The sequence below is a fragment of the Mixophyes fleayi genome, chromosome 4 (assembly GCF_038048845.1).
Source record: "Mixophyes fleayi isolate aMixFle1 chromosome 4, aMixFle1.hap1, whole genome shotgun sequence".
Classification (NCBI taxonomy): Eukaryota; Metazoa; Chordata; class Amphibia; order Anura; family Limnodynastidae; genus Mixophyes; species Mixophyes fleayi.
Genome location: NC_134405.1, coordinates 334,935,753 through 334,955,191, shown reverse-complemented (window position 1 = coordinate 334,955,191; position 19,439 = coordinate 334,935,753). Strand labels below are relative to the sequence as shown.

The 19,439-nt window shown below is 42.7% G+C and overlaps 1 protein-coding gene across 1 annotated transcript in view; it reads right to left on the bottom strand.

The window, feature by feature from the left end:
- The window catches only part of RASSF8 (Ras association domain family member 8), a 56,442-nt gene extending 49,676 nt beyond the window's left edge, over positions 1-6,766 (bottom strand). Inside the window, exon 1 of the mRNA XM_075210466.1 lies at positions 6,570-6,766. The gene's annotated coding sequence lies outside the window, so the exon portion shown is untranslated. The remainder of the gene's footprint in view (positions 1-6,569) is intronic.
- Positions 6,767-19,439: the final 12,673 nt, after the last annotated feature.

Genomic DNA, 19,439 nt, shown 5'->3' with positions numbered 1-19,439 from the left:
ACCAAACTTGCAATGCTCCAGTAAACAACATAACCAGATTTTTCTGCACGTTGCCTAATGTTAATCCCAGAATTCCTCCTTCGGCCAATTTTGAACTAGTACAGATTTTGAACTAGTACATAGCTGGCAACAAGACAGGGATCACCTTGTGAGAAAGATTAGGTCGGAAAAGATTTTACCAAGTATACAGGATACGGTGCTGCCATGGAAACACAAAGTCGAAAAAACAGAAAGGCAAACTTGTCAGATGTCTAACGGCTTCTTATCTAAACATAATCCGAACCGGACAGCTTCAATTATTAAGGACGCAAAATTAAAAAAGAAGGACTATAATTGAAGTGGACAGGTCATCCGCACAGAAAATGGAAAAAGCATATTTTAAATCGTCAAATAAGGACTTGTCTAGAGAAGTGTGTTAAGAACAGAAACTTTGACAACAACAAGCTGGGTCCATGTAAACTACTAGAAAGCCTGCTCAGTCTGTCTCCGGGATCGATGTCACTTGACAGATAGGAACACACAAATGTAAAGTAAGAATTTCCAAACGCAAGTAGGTTTGTTGTCCCTGTTTTTCCCATCCTCACATGTAGTAAATATGACCTGGTAAGTAATCAGCAGCAGGATAACATTGTTTACATCTATGCAATGTACTGCAGGTGTAGACAACCATATAAAAGATGTTTAACCATATTAATTACGTAGTAACCCTCCTCCCCACTAGTAGTAAGGTCTGACGTCCGGGGTACCTGAGAGACATTCACACCCCATTGCACCTCGTTAAAGCACCATCAGAATTTTGCATTTCAGAACTGCTGACACCGCACTTTCAGACAGCACCGAGTGGCAGCTGCGGCAGGCGCGCAACCAGAGCTCTCGGCAGACGAGGTGTCATTGCAACAGAATTTCGGTGACACTTTACAGGAGTGCGGATGTGGAGATCCTAGGAGCTCACACACTGAGCAGCTGTAATGATCTGGGGATAATAACCGCTATACATGGATGGCATTGGGATCACATGGATGATCACAGACCTGCATTTACGTACAGCGGGGACTAATGCACCTGAGCAGTAGCGCACTGTAACCGAGCACAACAGCAGCACTGTGGTTAGCATTGCTGCCTCACAGCGCTGAGGTCATGGGTTCGATTCCAACCATGGGCCCTATCTGCGTGGACTTGTATGTTCTCCCCATCATCATCACCACCATTTATTTATATAGCGCCACTGATTCCGCAGCGCTGTACAGAAAACTCACTCACATCAGTCCCTGCCCCATTGGAGCTTACAGTCTAAATTCCCTAACACACACACACACACACAGACAGACAGACAGACAGAGAGAGAGACTAGGGTCAATTTTGATAGCAGTCAATTAACCTACCAGTATGTTTTTGGAGTGTGGGAGGAAACCGGAGCACCCGGAGGAAACCCACGCAAACACGGTGAGAACATACAGACTCTACACAGATAAGGCCATGGTCGGGAATTGAACCCATGACCACAGTGTTATGATGCAGAAGTGCTAACCACCTGTGTTTGCGTGGGTTTCCTCCTGGTGATCCGGTTTCCTCCCTCACTCCAAAAACATACTGTTAGATAAATTGGCTTCTGACAAAATTGGAACCCAGTCTGTGTGGTAGATAATTTAGACTTTAATCCTTAATAGGGCAGTGACTGATGGACTGATTACATATTCTCTGTATAGCGCGGTGTAATATATTTGGCGCTATATATAAATAATAATATTGAGCCCTTAACTGTTCACATATAAAACTTTATAGTCCCAGCCAGCCTGTAGTAAGTACATATTCCTCTGCACGAGGCCAGTGACCATTAGGAGGGGGTTTGGAGATCAGCAGATCTGGGGCTTGTTGATGGTGACGCAGTCTCACACTTACTTTGTCTAGGTTCAGGCTGGCTGATCCCAGTTTCAGCCAAGACTGTTATTCAGGTGATATGTGCAGACGCTGACCGTAAATCCGGACTGGGTTTCTTACTGGTACGGATGATGTACACACAATTACTGAAACTGAATATTTTGCACAGCAGCCAAAACACATTTTACTGCTACTTTAGAAACACAGATCCCAAACTCTTCCAGCGTTTCCATTATTCATTTTTTTTTTTTTTGCGTTTAAATGACCAATTGCAGAGTACAGACACCCTGTACGTTACCTATAACTCAATATCTCTTATCGTTTTTGTTTGGGTTAAAGAACTGCAGGCACCATTGATCTATATAGATTTTAGATGTTATTCTCTGTAATTATTATGTAACCACAACATCACTTGTGACAGTCTAAGGATTTCACATAGAACTTGGTTCAAAAAAGCAGCCAACAAGTGATTTAAAGTGTCATGGTGGACACTACGAAGTTCTACATCTTCTACCCGTGTATTTAAAATGAACACATTTAAAGCTGTCTAATACAGTGATGGACAACATAAAACACTTTAAGGGCCATATTGTGTGGCCCTCTAACCTTCCAAAAGGACCACACATTACCCTTAATCGCAGTAAAAATTTTTAATAAAATGTGTTACAAGCTTTAACAAAGAAATCTGACAAGACGGTGAGCGGGAGGACAGATCTGTGACTGTGCCTTCGGATTGGTCCTGCCGCTCAGACCCCGCCCCCTCCGCAGCACCACGCGGCCCCAGTTTTCGGCCTGAGGAACAACAAAAGCGAAGGCTGCATGGAACAGTACCCAGGACGGGAAAAGAGCTGGGTACCAAGATTTAAGATTGGGGGTAGATTTAACAAAACTTCTAAAAAAGGAAAAGCTGAGGTGTTGCCCATAGCAACCAATCAGATTCCAGCTATCATGTTCTAGAATGCTTTGGATAAACGATAGCTAGAATCTGATTGGTTGCTATGGGCAACACCTCCACTTTTCCATTTTAGATAGTTTGATAAATCTACCCCTAGGTGGTAATACAGCTTTATAATATAGTAAAGCTAAAAACACAATTCTATAATGACAATAAAAATCCAAATAGGGTGAGAGAGGAACCAGACAGAGGTTACTGAGGAGTTTCGATCAGTTACTTTTCAGCCTGTAATAGGACTGAAAACTTTCTGGGACATGATGTATACTTCACACCTACTTAGATCTGAGGCTGTAACATATCCTGATTTGGAGGATTCAGTCGCACCCAAATAATTAAGGTCACAGGCCCACGCTTAATAAGCAGTGGTTGTGCAATTCAAACCATTTAACCACCTATTGACAAAGTTTTATTAGATAAAAACAATCTTCAAAATATTTTTTTTTTTAATGCTGTATAAATACTAAAAATTGAAATATCCAATTTGTTTAATAAATACCTGGACATTTATTTTTACACCAAAAGTTTTGTTTTGCAGTGTACCAGTCACTTGCACTGGAGGGCTAATTAACTAATCAGGAGACACTCTTAATTCAAAAGGAACTAGTGACATCACTAAGGCAACAAGAGGATTAAAAATATCTCAATATATCAAAGTACAACTTTAGTAAAAGTTAAAGGTACAGCTGTTACCATGCACAATATTTGCTATAAACTGATATAAATCTGTCATTCCCTCTGTCTCTTATGCATCCTGTGTACGGTGCCTTAAGGTATTATTTATATTAGCGGTGAGCTGAAGAGCCAATCACACTAATCCCATGTGATCACTCAGGACCAATGTGATGAAAGCTGGCAGCCTTCCTAGAGTTTAATAACTGGATTTCTCTCGTCCACGCCAGTATTTAGGACAGTCACCCTCATTAAGAGGGGTCCAATTTGGACAAGCCATTCTTAATCAATCACTACCGTAGCGCTTAAAGAAGCGTTATAGACCAGGCCTGGCCAACCTGTGGCGCTCCAAGTGTTGTGAAACTACAAGCCCCAGCATGCTCTGCCATTCAATAGTCTGATGATAGCTGGCAAGGTATGCTGGGACTTGTAGTTGCATAACACCTGGAGAGCCACGGGTTGGCCAGTTCTGCTATAAAGGGTTTGCAGTGTGCCAAGCGCCAAAGTGAAAAGAAGCCAGGAAATACGGAAATACAAAATATTGTTTCCAATGGGTAGGGGCACCCCTATTCTTAATAAATCAAGGTTGAGACCGATTAAAAAAACAAAAGTGTACAACCGACACACGGTTACTTATATGGTGTCTGTACAGAGATCTCATTAAGTTGTTCTGGTCACATACACGGTGGCTCAGTGGTTAGCACTTCTGACTCACAGCGCTGGGGTTATGAGTTTGATTCCCGTCCATGGCCTTATCTGTGTGGAGTTTGTACGTTCTCCCCGTTTTTGCGTGGGTTTCCTCCGGGTGCTCCGGTTTCCTCCCATACTCCAAAAACATACTGGTAGGTTAATTGGCTGCTATCAAAATTGAACTTAGTCTGTGTGTGTGTATGTTAGGGAATTTAGACTGTAAGCTCCAATAGGGCAGGGACTGATGTGACAGAGTTCTCTGTACAGCGCTGCGGAATTAGTGGCCCTATGTAAATAGATGATGATGATGATTATGATGATACACACAACTGCACACTGAAGCTCCATCAAGCATAAAAATAAGATCATGCAGAACAGCTTAGATGACATGGACCAATCCTGTCTAACAATATCCATCCGCAGTGATTGAATTAAAGGCTTCTACAGTGATTATCATGTGAATTACAGCCAGAGTTATAAGGACCATGAAGCAAAACCCACAAAAGACAAGTTCCTTGCCCCAATTATGTATTGCATCAAAGCAAAGCAGCGACAGAAACTGTGACCATGTCACAGAGCCAGACGGCTTCATGCAGTAACACTGAAGACAAGTCCTGGGAAAATACATGTTGTTTTGAAGATTACAAACTGGGTTTACTGGCAAGTGATAGTTAGCAGCCCCTGTGATTACAACTTGGCCTGGCAGAGACTGCAGTGCCCTCTACACAGAGCTCCTCAATGCTGCAGACCTGATCAGTGCACACATCCAAACATTACATGCCAGGGTATGTGGAGAGGTTTCAGACCCCATCTTGTGAATCATTTCCTCTCCTATGAATCAGACCTACTGAAACAATGACTGCTCCTGCTAAATTATGGGGGTGCATTATGTCAATCATAACTGGGGGAGGGGGGGGGGGTTATATTAAATATAGCAATGCAGCATTAATGAATATAATTGCTTGGAGTCAGTGTACCCCCTCCGCAGTCTTACATTGCCCCCTAATAAATCATTTGGAGCTCTGGCAGTGAAAGGGTTTCAGATCAGTTGATCTCTCCTTCAGGATTAAAAGCGCCTGGCTCTGTCTGGGGGATCCAGATTATTGTGTTGTTGTAATGCGGTGTACTGAAAGGATATGCTGAGGCTACAAAGCGTTTCCTTGCCAGGACTTAATGCAACAAACACACAACTGTAGAGAATTGTTGTGAAAAGAGTTTTTAATGGGGAGCCAGTGACACATACAATACAGGATAAACACGCATCACTAGAGGGGGGGGGCTGGATATCACTCACTGCAGCTCATGAGCCAGGGAAACAAAAACACGGGCTATCCGTTTGGTACATGTATGTTACACGTGTGACACATATATATTGTGCAGTTTAGCACTACAGGCTATTATTAAACTGGAAGGAGGGAGCAGAGTAGAGAGGAAATGTGGGGTACACTCATGCAGGAGAAGGTTATACACAGTTCACAAGTATATTTATTATTACTTTATCTGCGCTTTCTATTGAGAAGAAAAGAGCAGGGGGTACTCTCAGGAGTGTGACTCTCGGTATCACCACCACAGTAGCAGGGAAGGAAGAGATACCGAGATTAGTGCAGAATCTAAGCGCTCAGCTAAAAGCACTTTGTAAATTATCTGACAGATACTGAGGTGTAAATAGACCAACAGATGAAAGCCATGGGAAGCCGTTGCTTCCTAAGCCACAAATATTGTGTACTTTAGAGGCAGCCTTAAATACAGGCACATAAGGAGCCTAAAGACCAGATATAATCCCCAGCGTACACTCATGGATGGGGGTGCTGTCTTACAAAATGTACTCACAACATTATAACACAGTCTTATATCATCAGAGGAATACACAGTTCTAACATTGTCCTACACTGTGGTACACACAGAATACCAGAGTTCAACCTTTTATCTGGATGCATTCAGGGCAGGAAAGTATTGTTATCTTGTGTTATTCTAGAGAGGATTACAGCTCAGACAATCTCACACTAGGCTACAGCCATGGCAGAATAATCCAGACAGTCTTATATAGAGGTGCAGAATTTACATGGTTACTCTGTAGTGCACATTGGGGTACACAGTTCAGGTACAGTCATAAACAGGGGGCACACACAGGTGTACAATTTAGAGAGTATTAAAATGGGGGGGGGAGGGGGAGTTCAGAAACAGTGTGATGAACTCTGCAAGGTAAGATTAGACTCTCACATTGGGGTGCAGACATTGGATACAGAGCAAACAGTCCCATAGTGGGGTGCAGCTCAGATACATTGTAAGGGGATGTAAGTATAGACAGTCCTGTATTGGGGTACAATCTGGGGGAGGGGGGGTACAGCTCTGTAATAAACTCAGGGGGGCTACTCACAGTGCTGCAGTCCGGCTGTGGGGTCCTGGCTATGATCTCCCTGGGGGGCTGGGGGTCAGGATTCCATCCCGGGGGAAGCTGGAAAAAGTTTGTTGGAGAAAAGTTCGTGATCAGCAGCAGCAGCGACTCGATGTGATGGGCGGGGGGTCCAGGCTGCTCTGTGCTGGCCGGGCTGAGGGTGTCAATGCGGGAGAGAGAAGGGCTCCTCCTCCCCCTGTCAGAGGGCTGTGCCTCCTCCCCAAAATCCACCCCTCATCCCTCCTCTCCCCCCTGTCAGAGGGCTGTGCCTCCTCCCCAAAATCCACCCCTCATCCCACCTCCTCTCCCCCCTGTCAGAGGGCTGTGCCTCCTCCCCAAAATCCACCCCTCATCCCTCCTCCTCCCCAGTATCCATCCCTCTTCCTCTCCGCCTGGATACATTGTAACGGAGCTGCATTGTGGGGATTGTTTTCCCTGGCACAGGATGCCCTCTAGCCTGGCACTGTGTGCTGGCACCGAGGTAACCCCTCACCTGCAGTACAGGGGAACCTGCTATCCCCTCAGCGGAGAATGTAAGGAGATGACAATATTAAATAACACCCCAGCTGCCTCAGAACCTCCTGAAAAGGCCCAACTGCTGGAAACACCCTCCAATACTTTTATTAAACTGCCCCCATTATGTCCCGATGTATAGGTAAACTCATCTGGTTGTCTGGGTGCTTCCTAAATGCAACATAATAACATCTAACTGAAATCTTACGGGGTATTTTTGTATTTGGAGTTTGTTATATATATATTATATATATATATATATATATATATATATATATATATACAATAAATATATATATATATATATATATATATATATATATATATATGTATGATATATATATATATATATATATATATATATATATAATATATATATAATATATATATATATATATATATATATATATATATATATATAATAAAGTATATATATACAAAATAAATATATACATATAAATAAATATATATTTATTAGATATATTTATTTATTATATTTATTTATTTTATATATATATAGTGATTGTATGGTGATTGCAATTTAATCGTGTATTGTATTGCATGCTTGGTCTTTATTAAATGACCAATCTGGGGTCCCTGGCTGTGACCTCTGATTTTTACGTGTATTTTAGGATACACACTGGTTATTTTTGTGCATATAATTGTTGGGTTTCTGCAAGTAAATGCAAAAAATAATACCATTATGGAACACAACAATGGTAAAAGCCCGAGTAGGTATGGTGACACTGACAGCAATGGTTTTTATTGTCAGACCCGTTGATATGCGTTTTAGTGACTTTAAAAACGCTAGTAAAATGTATGTAAAAAAAAAAACGCCAGTGCGCACAAGCCCTAATAGTGCAAATTAAAATTTGCCAGTTTCTCAGGGTGCCCCTCGTTGGAGATTTAAAAAGTTAACAGGATTTATAATCTAAGTAGAGTTTGCAGTCTGTGGTTTTTATATTTGAATCATCATCATCTAATTATTTATTTGAATCCAATCTAAAGCTGTACAGGATGTTCTTAGCCTGAAAGGTAGGTAGGTAGGTAGGTAGGTAGGGGGTATTTATGGAGATCAGAACTGGGCAGGAGCAGAAAGCAGATAAGGAAAAGAGAGCTGTATTTTATACTCCACTAAAATGCATAGCGGGGAAGCTTTCCCCAAATAACACACCTGTGACATAACCTGTACCAAACCAAATAAAAACACGGACACCAAATTAAAGTTGGAATGAATGACGGTATTTATTAATATTTAAACTAATAGGACTGTAAGGCGGACGAGAGCAGGGCAGTCTGGAACGCAAAACCAATAAAGGTGGAAAGGTCAGACCATAGTACCACCAACCCAGGATCATACCTTATCTATTGGCCGGTGCTAAGATCAAGTCTAACGGCAACACTACGCCCCCTATTAACTCCGCCAGTATAAACCATACAAAACTGGCCCAATGGTCCTCCTAACATACGGACCAACCATGGTATGACACCATAACCACAGAGGGGTAGTGACCTATGACAAGATCACCCAAGCACCATATGCACAGTTACCGACTGCACTGCTCTCCTACTCTAACCAACTACAACTCAAAGCTACCCAAGAAATTGCAGGGAGGGCGGGAGGAATCCGGAAGCAGGAAGAACTATATACTGTCTGCAGTGACTTATAACTGTGTATAAGTCCCAACCCCTTCCTGCTTCCATTGGCTGAAAACTCCAGGAATCCACAGATAACAGGTTCTTTGGCAAGTCACTCACCCGCATGATTTTAACTGCGTTTAGTCTAATGGACACACTTCTCTTAAGATGCCAAATGAGACTTCAGGAGAACAGGAGTGGATTTAAGAAGCCTGTTGATATTATGCTGTTGGTAACGTTTGCACAGGGGTCATTTAGGGAGCTGCAAAACTCGTACATTTGGCGACGTGAATTTCCTTGTTAGCGGGATTCCTCAGAGACCCCCCCACCCTTTGAAAAGAACATCCTGAATTTTACACAACCCAGGAGGTGTCTATTCAAGCACTGGCCTTTACTATTAATGGGACATATTTTGCACTAACCAGTTGGAGTTTTTATGAAAACGAGAATTAAAAAGCACAATTTAAAAAAGTGCTGTTCAATTTGATTGAATGCATCGTCATAAATTTAGGAACGCCTCAGAAACATCGCTGATTCCTGGTAAATTGATAGGCTGCATTTTCACGAATCTTGGTACTGCCCACAAAAAAGTCTGCCTGCACTGTATGTACTCAACAGGGGACTTTAAAAACATCTATCACCAATATCTGATTCCCAACGACTGCATGCTTGTACCCCTATATTTCCCTGATCTGAAAATCACACTGTCTTTAGTACTCACCAAATCCATCTGGACTGCTCCAAGATCTGCCCAATGCACGCTGCCAAGTCATGAATAGATATTGGGACTGTTCTACTAAAAATGGGACCTTCTAGGGATATTCTGGATCCTTTCAAAAAGCTATGCGGAATATATATATATATATATATATATATTACATATACATACACTATATGGAAAAAAAGGTAAAAAGTATTTGGCCACACCTGTTAATTATTAATTTGAGGAGTTTCAATCAGACCCATTGCCAGAGATGTATAAAATCAAGCACCTAGCAGTCTCCATTTGCAAACATTTGTGATACAAAATGGGTAGTTCTGAAGAGCTCAGTGACTTGAAGCGTGGTACTGTGATAGGATGCCACCTCTGCAATAAGACAGTCTGTGAAATTTCATTCCTGCTGGATATTCCACAGTCAACTGTACGTGATATTATTAGAAAGTGGAAGCATTTAGGAACAACAGCAACTCGGCCACAAAGCGGGAGACCGTGGAAAATCACAGAGCGGGGTCAATGACTTCTAAGGCGCATTGTGCGTAAAAGTCGCCATCGCTCTGCTTATTCCATAGCTGAAGAGCTCCGAACTTGCATTTCACTGGCATTAATGTAAGCACAAAACTGTGTAGTGGGAGCTTAATGTAATGGGTTTCCACGGCCAAGTAGCTGCATGCAAGCCTCACATCACCAAGACCAATGCCAAGCGTCGGACTGAGTGGTGTAAAGCACACCCACACTGGACTGTGGAGCAGTGGAAACATGTTCTGTGGAGTGACGAATCACACTTCTCTGTTTTGCAGTCTGATGGGCGAATCTGGGTTTGGCGGATGCTGGAAGAACGTTACCTGCCTGACTGCATTATGCCAACTGTGAAGTTTGGTGAAGGAGGGATAAAGGTATGGGGCTGTTGTTCCAAGGTTTGGGCTAGGCCCCTTATCTCCAGAGAAGGGCAATCTTAATGCTTCAGCATACCAAGTCATTTAGGACAATGCTATGCTTCCAAATTCGTGGCAAAAGTTTGGGGAAGGCCCTTTTCTATTCCAACATGACTGTGCCCCAGTGCACAAAGCAAAGACTACAGAGACATGGTTTGATGAGTTCTGTGTGGAAAAACTTGACTGGCCCGCACAGAGCCCTGACCTCAACCCCATCGAACTCCTTTGGGATGGAACGGAGATTGCGAGCCAGACCTTCTCGTCCAACATCAGTGTCTGACCTCATAAACGCTCTACAGAATGAATGGGCACAGATTCCCACAGAAACACTCCAACATCTTGTGGAAAGCCTTCCAAGGAGAGTGGAAGCTGTTATCGCTGCAGAAGGGGGACCAACTCCATATTAAAGTGTATGTATTTGAATACAATGTAATTGCAGACTCTGTTGGTGCAATGGTCAAGCGTCCGAATACACTTGTCCAAATAGTGTGTGTATATGTAATATCTGTATAAATTCTGATGACATAACTTGTAATCTGCAATTTATGAAAACATCACTTCAGTGTTTGTTCGGAACACTTCTGTATTATAAGGAATAACACACGTTCTACTGTTTAGTATTATTCATTAAGTATTACTCATATCATTAGAATTCACCTCAGAGTTCTCTGACCTTTCAATGGAACTGACTTTTAATATGCTTATAATTTACAGTAGGGGATACATTATTCCATAGATATCTTATGGGATCTGAGAAACGTTTCCCTCCTCCCTTCAGGCTTCTGCCAACAAGTCCAGATGATGATCTATAGCTGCTGTTTGTTGTGTTACTGTCTCTTGCCCTCTGCATGTCCCTGGCCTACTGCTGACTTCCACTTACTTCCTTATTCCCGGCTTTCACCTGAAACAAAAAGTAAATTGACTGAGCAGACAATGCAGGCTGAGGTCATTGTAAGGGTGCAGTAATCTGGTTGGTTAACCTAGACATAAAGTTTTTTCAGCTGCTTCATCCGTATACTGTAAGCTCCCTCGAGCAGGGCCCTATATACCCTTTGTCTCACGTCCGCTCCCCCTTCGCCAGCCTGGTCCGTACTTGTTCTGTCTTATGTCAGATTTTTATTGTGTATGGTTTGAAACTCTGGTGAAAACGTCAGAGTTTTTTGGCGCGTTACAAACAAACGATGATGATACCGCCGGATCGATACTCAAAATGTTTATACAGGCTGGATAGAGAACTTGAGTAAAACCGAACTTTTGAGAAAAAATTACAGTGGGCTACAGTTTTAGGGGTAGATTTCTCAAAGCTTCTCAAAAGGAGGTGTTGCCCATAGCAACCATTCAGATTGTATCAATCATTTATCTAGACATTCTAGAACATGAGAGCTAGAACCTGATTGGTTGCTATGGGCAACATCTTCACTTTTCCATTGCAGAAGCTTTACTAAATGTACCCTCAAGACTTTTGCTTAACCTAAAATGTAATACAATTATACACATCATACGTTGCAGTATCTGATTTAATATTACATAACAGAACAGAGACTTCTTTTTATTTCTAATCATTCCCTTGTTGCATTCTAAATTGGTAAATGTAATTTCTCCCATGTAACCTAATTATAGAGAACACTTTAAAGAGAAATGTAAAAAAAAATAGAGCTTCTTTTCAGCACATGCTGAAATTATCTGACAAACATCCAGCAACTCAATTATCTTCAAATTGTCCTCCAATCTGTTTCTCGGTGGGGAGAGGCTGGAAGGACCTACAAATTAGCCGTGTTGGAAAGGAGGCAGTTTGTGTCCCCCCTTAAATCACGGCCTCACCCTGGATAGAAATCAGGAGAGGGCTTTCCGGTCGTAGGGTGAAGAATTGATTTTTAGGATCAGTCTCATTAGATGTTGAGTGAGAGGTGACGTTCGCCAAACTCAGCCGGATGCAAAAATAACATTTAATTTTTTTCACTTGTATGTAAAAACGGTAAATTGCATCTAAGTATCCCCAAAAAATCAAAACACTTATTTTAAAAGGAGGAGGTTGTGTTTACAATTTGTCCTAAAAATTCTAAAGTCCCTGATGTTCTCTACCCAGAAGAGAGTATAAAATATGTCTGCGTACAGGGGAAGAACGTGCAATGCCGGGCCTCATGGCAAAATCTGGTCATGGGCCAGTCTATGCCATTCTTGCTTCCTGGGCCCACCCCTTCTGAGCCTGCGTGGTACGTCGGTCAGAATAGTCCTCTGTTTGGCTCTTTTTGAGAGCAGAGTGGTGGGTAGGGGGTGGGCCTCGGTGGTGGGGGCCAACTACCGTTGCTGGGCCCCCCAAAGTCATGGCACCCACCCATACTCCTGTCTGTGTGCACTATATTCAAATGCAGAATGATGGCTACTCATGATCGCTCTTAGGTAGATCAAATGCAGGGAGATCATTAAGCTCATTATACAAATGTTAGCGGAGGAAACAGGTTATTTCTCGCTCCTGGGCGCCTTCCTCCTAGATCACAGTTCTCTCGCCACCAGAGCACTGTAGTGGAAGCTGCCCAGGCGCTCACACGAGTCTGTGGGAGTAATGTGGTGGGAGCCCAGACCAGGGCCGCCAAGCGGAGTATCTGGCCCGGTACGGCAACTTCTTCCATAAGAATTCAGGGTATATTGGTGTAAAGTGGAGGTAAGACAAGACTGAACGACTTACAGGCGGAGATTCAATTGCTGGCGATTTGCCTCTATGGGGTGCAAGAAAAAATTAGCTGAGATTCCTGCCATAACGATGTGTGTCCGCAGACGTTCTGGAAAGACATCGCACTGAATTGAATCTTCCCCCCCTTTGTGACTCTCTGCAGCACATTCGCTGGTTCTTATGTCATCTTCCATCTGCGCGGTGTGCAGGATTTTGCATTTGCTCATGAGAAGAATTGGGCGGACTGGGGAGTTTATATTTAAATCCACTCTGTGAGATTGAATGCACCTGGAAGAGAGTCCACACACAAAAACAAAGTTACAATTTGGGGCAAGATAATTAAATGAGATTTTAGAGGTGGAGAGGGTACAGAGGATGTTTGTGGCAGCTGCAGAGCCTCTTTGTACCTGCAAAAGAGTTTTTACAAATGACTTAGGAGGTGCAGTTAGTCCCAGGGAGTATATTTAGTAAACTGCGGTTTTGAAAAAGTGGAGATGTTGCCTATAGCAACCAATCAGATTCTAGCTGTCATTTTGTAGAACTCACTAAACAAATGATAACAAATGATTGGTTGCTAGGCAACGACAGATGAGGTAATCAATGTACAATGATAGGACAGAACGAACCATTTTTAACGGTCACGTTTTAGCTGTATTTGGTGTTTATGTCGATTACACAAAAACTAATAAGTGACTTTTTAGATGCAACAAAACAATCGCACTTTATTCAAGGAAACAGAATGAAGAAGATGGTGTAATGTTCTATAAATGTCCACAAATGTTATGACTTGCGCTGCATATTTATTTTTTCATCTTGTATATTAATGAAGTAAAACTTTTATTTATTTCTGCTTCTCACCTGAAACAAATTAATTGTCTACCGCTTTTCATGTGGAGAATAAAGACGCGGTTTACAAAGGGAAAAACACATTTAGTGGTTTCTGTGGAAACAGAAGGAGTTTTTTTATTCTTTTTATATTGTACGGTTTTGTGCTGCGAGGGAAATGACTGCGGCCATACAAAAGGCAGCGAGTGATTCACTGTGTCTAGCGCAGGAGCGCGAGAGTCTGTCTCATTAACGAGAGTACTTTTACCAGAGAAAGGAAAGCTCAGTCCCACGTAATTAACTATTCTGTGTACCGCACACACACCTACGGCATTTCATATATGTGCAATTTTTCACAAATTCCCTGCAGAACAGAATTGACAACTGTAGGCGCTGCATGTAAAGTGATCCTGTCATGTGTACACAGTGGGGGCAGCCATTTTGTGGGTGGAGCCAATATTCCTGAGAGTACCACCTATCCATTCACTAGCAAGTATTGGTATTACTGAGACACTAGTTCTTTGCCTTGTGATAGGCTGCAGTCTAACGAGTATTGGTGCAGCTCCCAAATTGGCTTCCACCTACTTCATAGCCATACCTCCCAAATGTCCTGATTTTTGCGGGCTGCAAATGGGGTGGGTCTTACCCATAAGTATTTGGGATTTTAAGGAAAGTTGCACTGTTTGTGGGTGGAGTTTAGCAGCAGAGGGGCATGTCTTATTTTGACCCAGTTTCGTAATTCTAAAAGTTGGGAGGCGTGGTGTAGGCATCTCTCGCCATGATGAGTGCAGTGGTGGGATCAAGGGGGGGATGATCGGGGCAACCCCCCCCAGCAGCACAAGCCTACCTTTAAATGCGTCCAAAACGCCAATCAAACTGGGAGGGGGTAGGCTAATCATGGGAGGGGCCAACTGAGGCAAGCCAATCAGATTCAAGGAGGGGCATAATTATGCTAAATCGACCCGCCTAAAAATAAAGTCTAGGTCCGCCCCTTCATGAGTGGAAGTATTTTTTATTTGATGGTGTTTATATATTATTATTATCCTTTATAAAGTGTCACTGTACCAGGTTACCATCAGGACAAACATGACAACCAATGGACAGTCCCCTTAAATCGTAACTGTCCCGCCAAAATCGGGAGAGTTGGGAAATATTTGTTTTGGTCTCCAAACTTTTTCAAGAGTGTCTACACGAATCCTCAAATATCCTGTTCTGTTTCGGATCAATATTCATGAATCACAGAACAACTGAGGTTTTTTTAAAAATTCTGCCAGCGAATCAGTGATGTGTGATTCCCGCTGTTCAGTTCTCACCCCAGGATGAGATGGTTTCCTGCCAATCATCTTACATTCTGTGAGATGCCGCAGACAGTAGCGCAGACATTTAGAGCCTGATTCATCTGCACAACTTGCGGTAAAAAGACAGAGCACGGAACTTGAGCATAATTTTGTATTCAAGTCCGTGCGGATCTGGAGATGCGTTTCGATTTGAATCTGGGTGTAAGTACACTGCCTAATCGTCACGTGCCGCGTGTGTACAGACAGAACAGAGCGCAGGATACGTACAAGCACATGTGCAATGTAAAGTCACATGAGAACACATTTTCCAATAAATAATCTAGCAAATAACTGAACAACACATAATACTGTATTCAAAAATACAAATATGTGCTTTAAAAACTTTTTTTTTCTTTTTACATTATATACATTAATTTAGATGCTCTTAATGTGCACTGTACATACATAATGCATTTATATCTATTATAGTCTCTCTTACTTGCACACACTGTGCCTGCTAGTGGCGCACATATATGTAAATACAAAGACGATGCCGTAACAGTCATCACTGTCATACGCCACTTACACCTGTTCTGTAGCTGGTGCAAGTAGTAATAAGGCTAAAAAAAAAAGCGTACGAACAAGGTACGCGGGACTCGGAACGACCGCATCTGCATTGACACGCCCTCGTCACCCCCTTACTGCGCATCGCCGACGTTAGTCATCTCCTTCTGACATTCGTTCTGCCCTTCAATTCATCGGCAGTCAGAAGTATCATTTGCGTTCAGACGTGCAATTGGGTTCATTGGCATAAGTCCTGTTCTGGCTAGAGATGCTCACTAAACCCCGTGAACTGGTTTTGGTTTTGGATCTGGATTAGCTTCGTGTTTTGGTTTTGGTTTTAGCAAAACCCGCCTCGTGTGTTTTGGTTTTGTATTTTTTAGAGAAAATCCTAAAATATGCTAAAATCACATAATTTTGCTCTTTTTTTTTGTTTCTACATTATTATTAACCTCAATAACACTAATTTCAAGACATTGGCAGTCAATTTTGACCATCTCACAGGTCACAATATTATTTTCATACACTTTCGAACAAAGACTGCAGCGACCTGGCTGGATGCTAAGCGACAGAGCAATGACACAAACACACGGCAGTTCCTACCACATCTAGGACACATTGGCCCACAGCAGTGACAGAAAAGAAAAATGGTGCAAGATGGAATTGTCCTTGGGCCCGAACCCACTGTTATGTTTGATCTTAAAAAGAATCCAAAAATCACGAGATCCGAGATCCAACGACTTAATGATGACATTTTGCCTCGTTTTCAAATCCGAAAAAGTGCAAAAGTACCAAGCCGGCTCGGCTCGGTACTCGGATCTGCTGAGTTTGGGTATGTTCGGTTCTCAGGGAACCGAGCCTGAGCATCTCTAGTTCTGACCCATGCACAGAGAAAATTCACGTAAGATACAGCATACAAATGAACTTACGTCCAATGATGAACCAGGCGCTTAGTTTCAAAAGCGCCAGCATTAATAGAGCACAGTCACGCCTGTACTGACACATTGGAAGGAGTGAGGGGGGGCACAATATCTTCAGAGCATAATCACTCCTTGTTTTCCCTTTCACTACAGTGAGCCAGCAGGGGAGTGTCTGACACCCTTGTCAGTGACAGTCACTACAAGTAAATGGAATACTGGGGCTTCACAATGATTCAGGACCACTAAGAGAAGATGGGCAGACTGACTAGCGATTAGTGCAGCAAAAAAGTATTTTGCAGCAGTTGGTGTATGTACCAATTATACTAGTGGATATCACAATGGACTGCCTGTGTGTTTCTACAATTATAAATCTCACTATTAACCAGTTGTGTGTTTGTGCCAGACATTGGGTGGTAGATAATAGTGATCAATTATATTGTACACTTGGATAGCAAATAGCACTAATGAAAAGTTGCCGGTTTGTGAGACTGCGGGACCGAGTCATTAAATCGGGACTGTCCTGCTGAAATCAGGACAGTTGGGTGGTAGGCTAGTTTTATACTTCAGCTGAACAACCAGCTTTCAGTTTGTGGGACGTGTTCATTAAATGAGCTGCGGAGGTGAGGGCACATATGGAGAGTTGTACCCCATTTTTGTGGACAGAATCACAACCTGTCCAGAGGTGATGGCGACTCATTTATTAATAGGACTTAAATGAGGATAATTATTTTTGTTTTAGGACAAAAAAGGAAAGTTTAAATAGATTGGAATTTGAAATGTGACCTCCGCAAGGTGTACTTTCCAATCATCCGCAAATGTAAGGGCACCCCCTTCCCCCCCGCCTCCCTGTGTCCAGAGTTATCTGCGCAGACTGGGCGTTGGCGTGGGTCTAGGCAGAGAAGACGTCAGTCTCTGCTGTGTGGAATGAGCCTTGGTGGAAATATCTGCTGATTAAATGGTTCCCAGCTTCTCTCCTCTCATTTCCATATGAAGCTCACTCTTTATTTCGTGGTCAGCATTTTGGCAGAAAGAAAGTTAATTATTATTTATCATGTTGGGATCTCTGTAACTGGCTGACTATGTAGAATCAGCTTCTGTCTGTCAGGAAAGAGGCTGACAGTACAGTGCTATAAATGTGACGTATTCTCGTCCATGTTTGTAGGGTGGCGCTCTTTTCTATAATGCCCCCGTTTTGGAGATTATATAGGGACGTAAGTGCGTATCCTTTTTTCTGTTTCACTGCTCTGTATTCTAAGTGTTTGCTGTCATTGTGTACGGATGTTCAGCTTGTATAGTATAGTTTATATTGTTCTACAGTCTGTCCTGGGTGTAATTACTGCCCCTGCAGACTGCATGTGGTCTGTGGTGGACAAGTTGCCCATGTGGCAGGAGTGAGGGGTGACTCTGGCAGATGTCGGGAGGGGGGGGGGAGGGGGGGGGGGTGATGAGGGTTATTGAAGAATTGTATATAAAGGGAAAACTCTCCACGTTGTTTACAAGCCCTGTGCTGGGTCTGTGGGTTCATTTATAGAGATGCTTCTCTGATGCTTCCCCTGTAGTTATATGATGCTTACCACTAGGTACACAGAGTTCAGTAGAAGTTGGTGTGTGGTCGGCATGCACAGGAAAGTATGAGCATCTAAGGGTACTCTGGCAGCTGCAGAACCTCTTTGTACCTGCAAAAGGGTAAAAATATACAGTGTGCTCAATATTTGCAATAGCTTCCATCCCCCACACAGCATTCAGTGGGAAATATAATGGTTTATTTATGAATCTCAAAAACTGCAGACCTGCAATGCTTCTTTGTATGCACCAGCACGTCTACTTGTCTAATCTCTAATCCAACTAGCGCATTTCAGAGCGGGACACTAACTTCCCGGTCTTTGGAAACAAAATTTCCCAGTGTTGCGCGTTGGTCGGTAACGCACAGGATGGAAGCAACATCACAATCTTCATTAACTTAAACGTTGACATTTCTGTTCTACGCTTTGCCCTCATCAGCGAATTGCGTCATTTGGCCCCACTCCTCATGGCGAAATGCCGCAATCGTGTCATTGCCCCTTGGGGGTGGGTCATAATGACGTAATTGGTCAGGAATCATGTTACTGAGGTCCCGCCCACTTCGCCAGGAAGCGGTCAGAGTGCGGGAGGACGGCCTGCTCTTCAGGGAGAGGAACACAGAATTCAGGAGTCTCCCGGATAATCTGGAAGAGTAGGCAAGTATGATTGTAAGACTGATGGGACAATGGGACTGTCTATATTACATGTGTCATTTTGTGTGATTGACGTTTTGTATTACAGTGGTCTATGTGCTTTTCTGCAAGGCTACAATTAGAAGGTTCAAAATGTGTCCATTATAAGTATTGGCCTGTACCTGATCTCCATAACTTCTCACTTGCTTTGTTTGGGGGGGGGGGGGGGGGGGGGTTCTGAATGCCTTCGCAGGTAATAACACTCTACATGCGCCCTCAGCATCTCTACTTTTGCACAGTTGTACAACCTTTATTTCCCTGTTAAATGAGAGTACTTCACAGCTCTTCAGCTGGCCAAACACTACAGTAATGGCCAAAAGTTTTGAGAATGACACGAGTATTGGTTTTCACAGAGTTTGCTGTTTCAGTGTTTTTAGACCTTTTTGTCAGATGTTGCTATGGTATACTGATGTAAAATTACAAGCATTTCATAAGTGTCAAAGGCTTTTATTGACAATTACATTAAGTTTATGGAAAGAGTCAATATTTGCAGTGTTGACCCTTCTTTTTGAAGATCTCTGCAATTCGCCCTGGCATGCTGT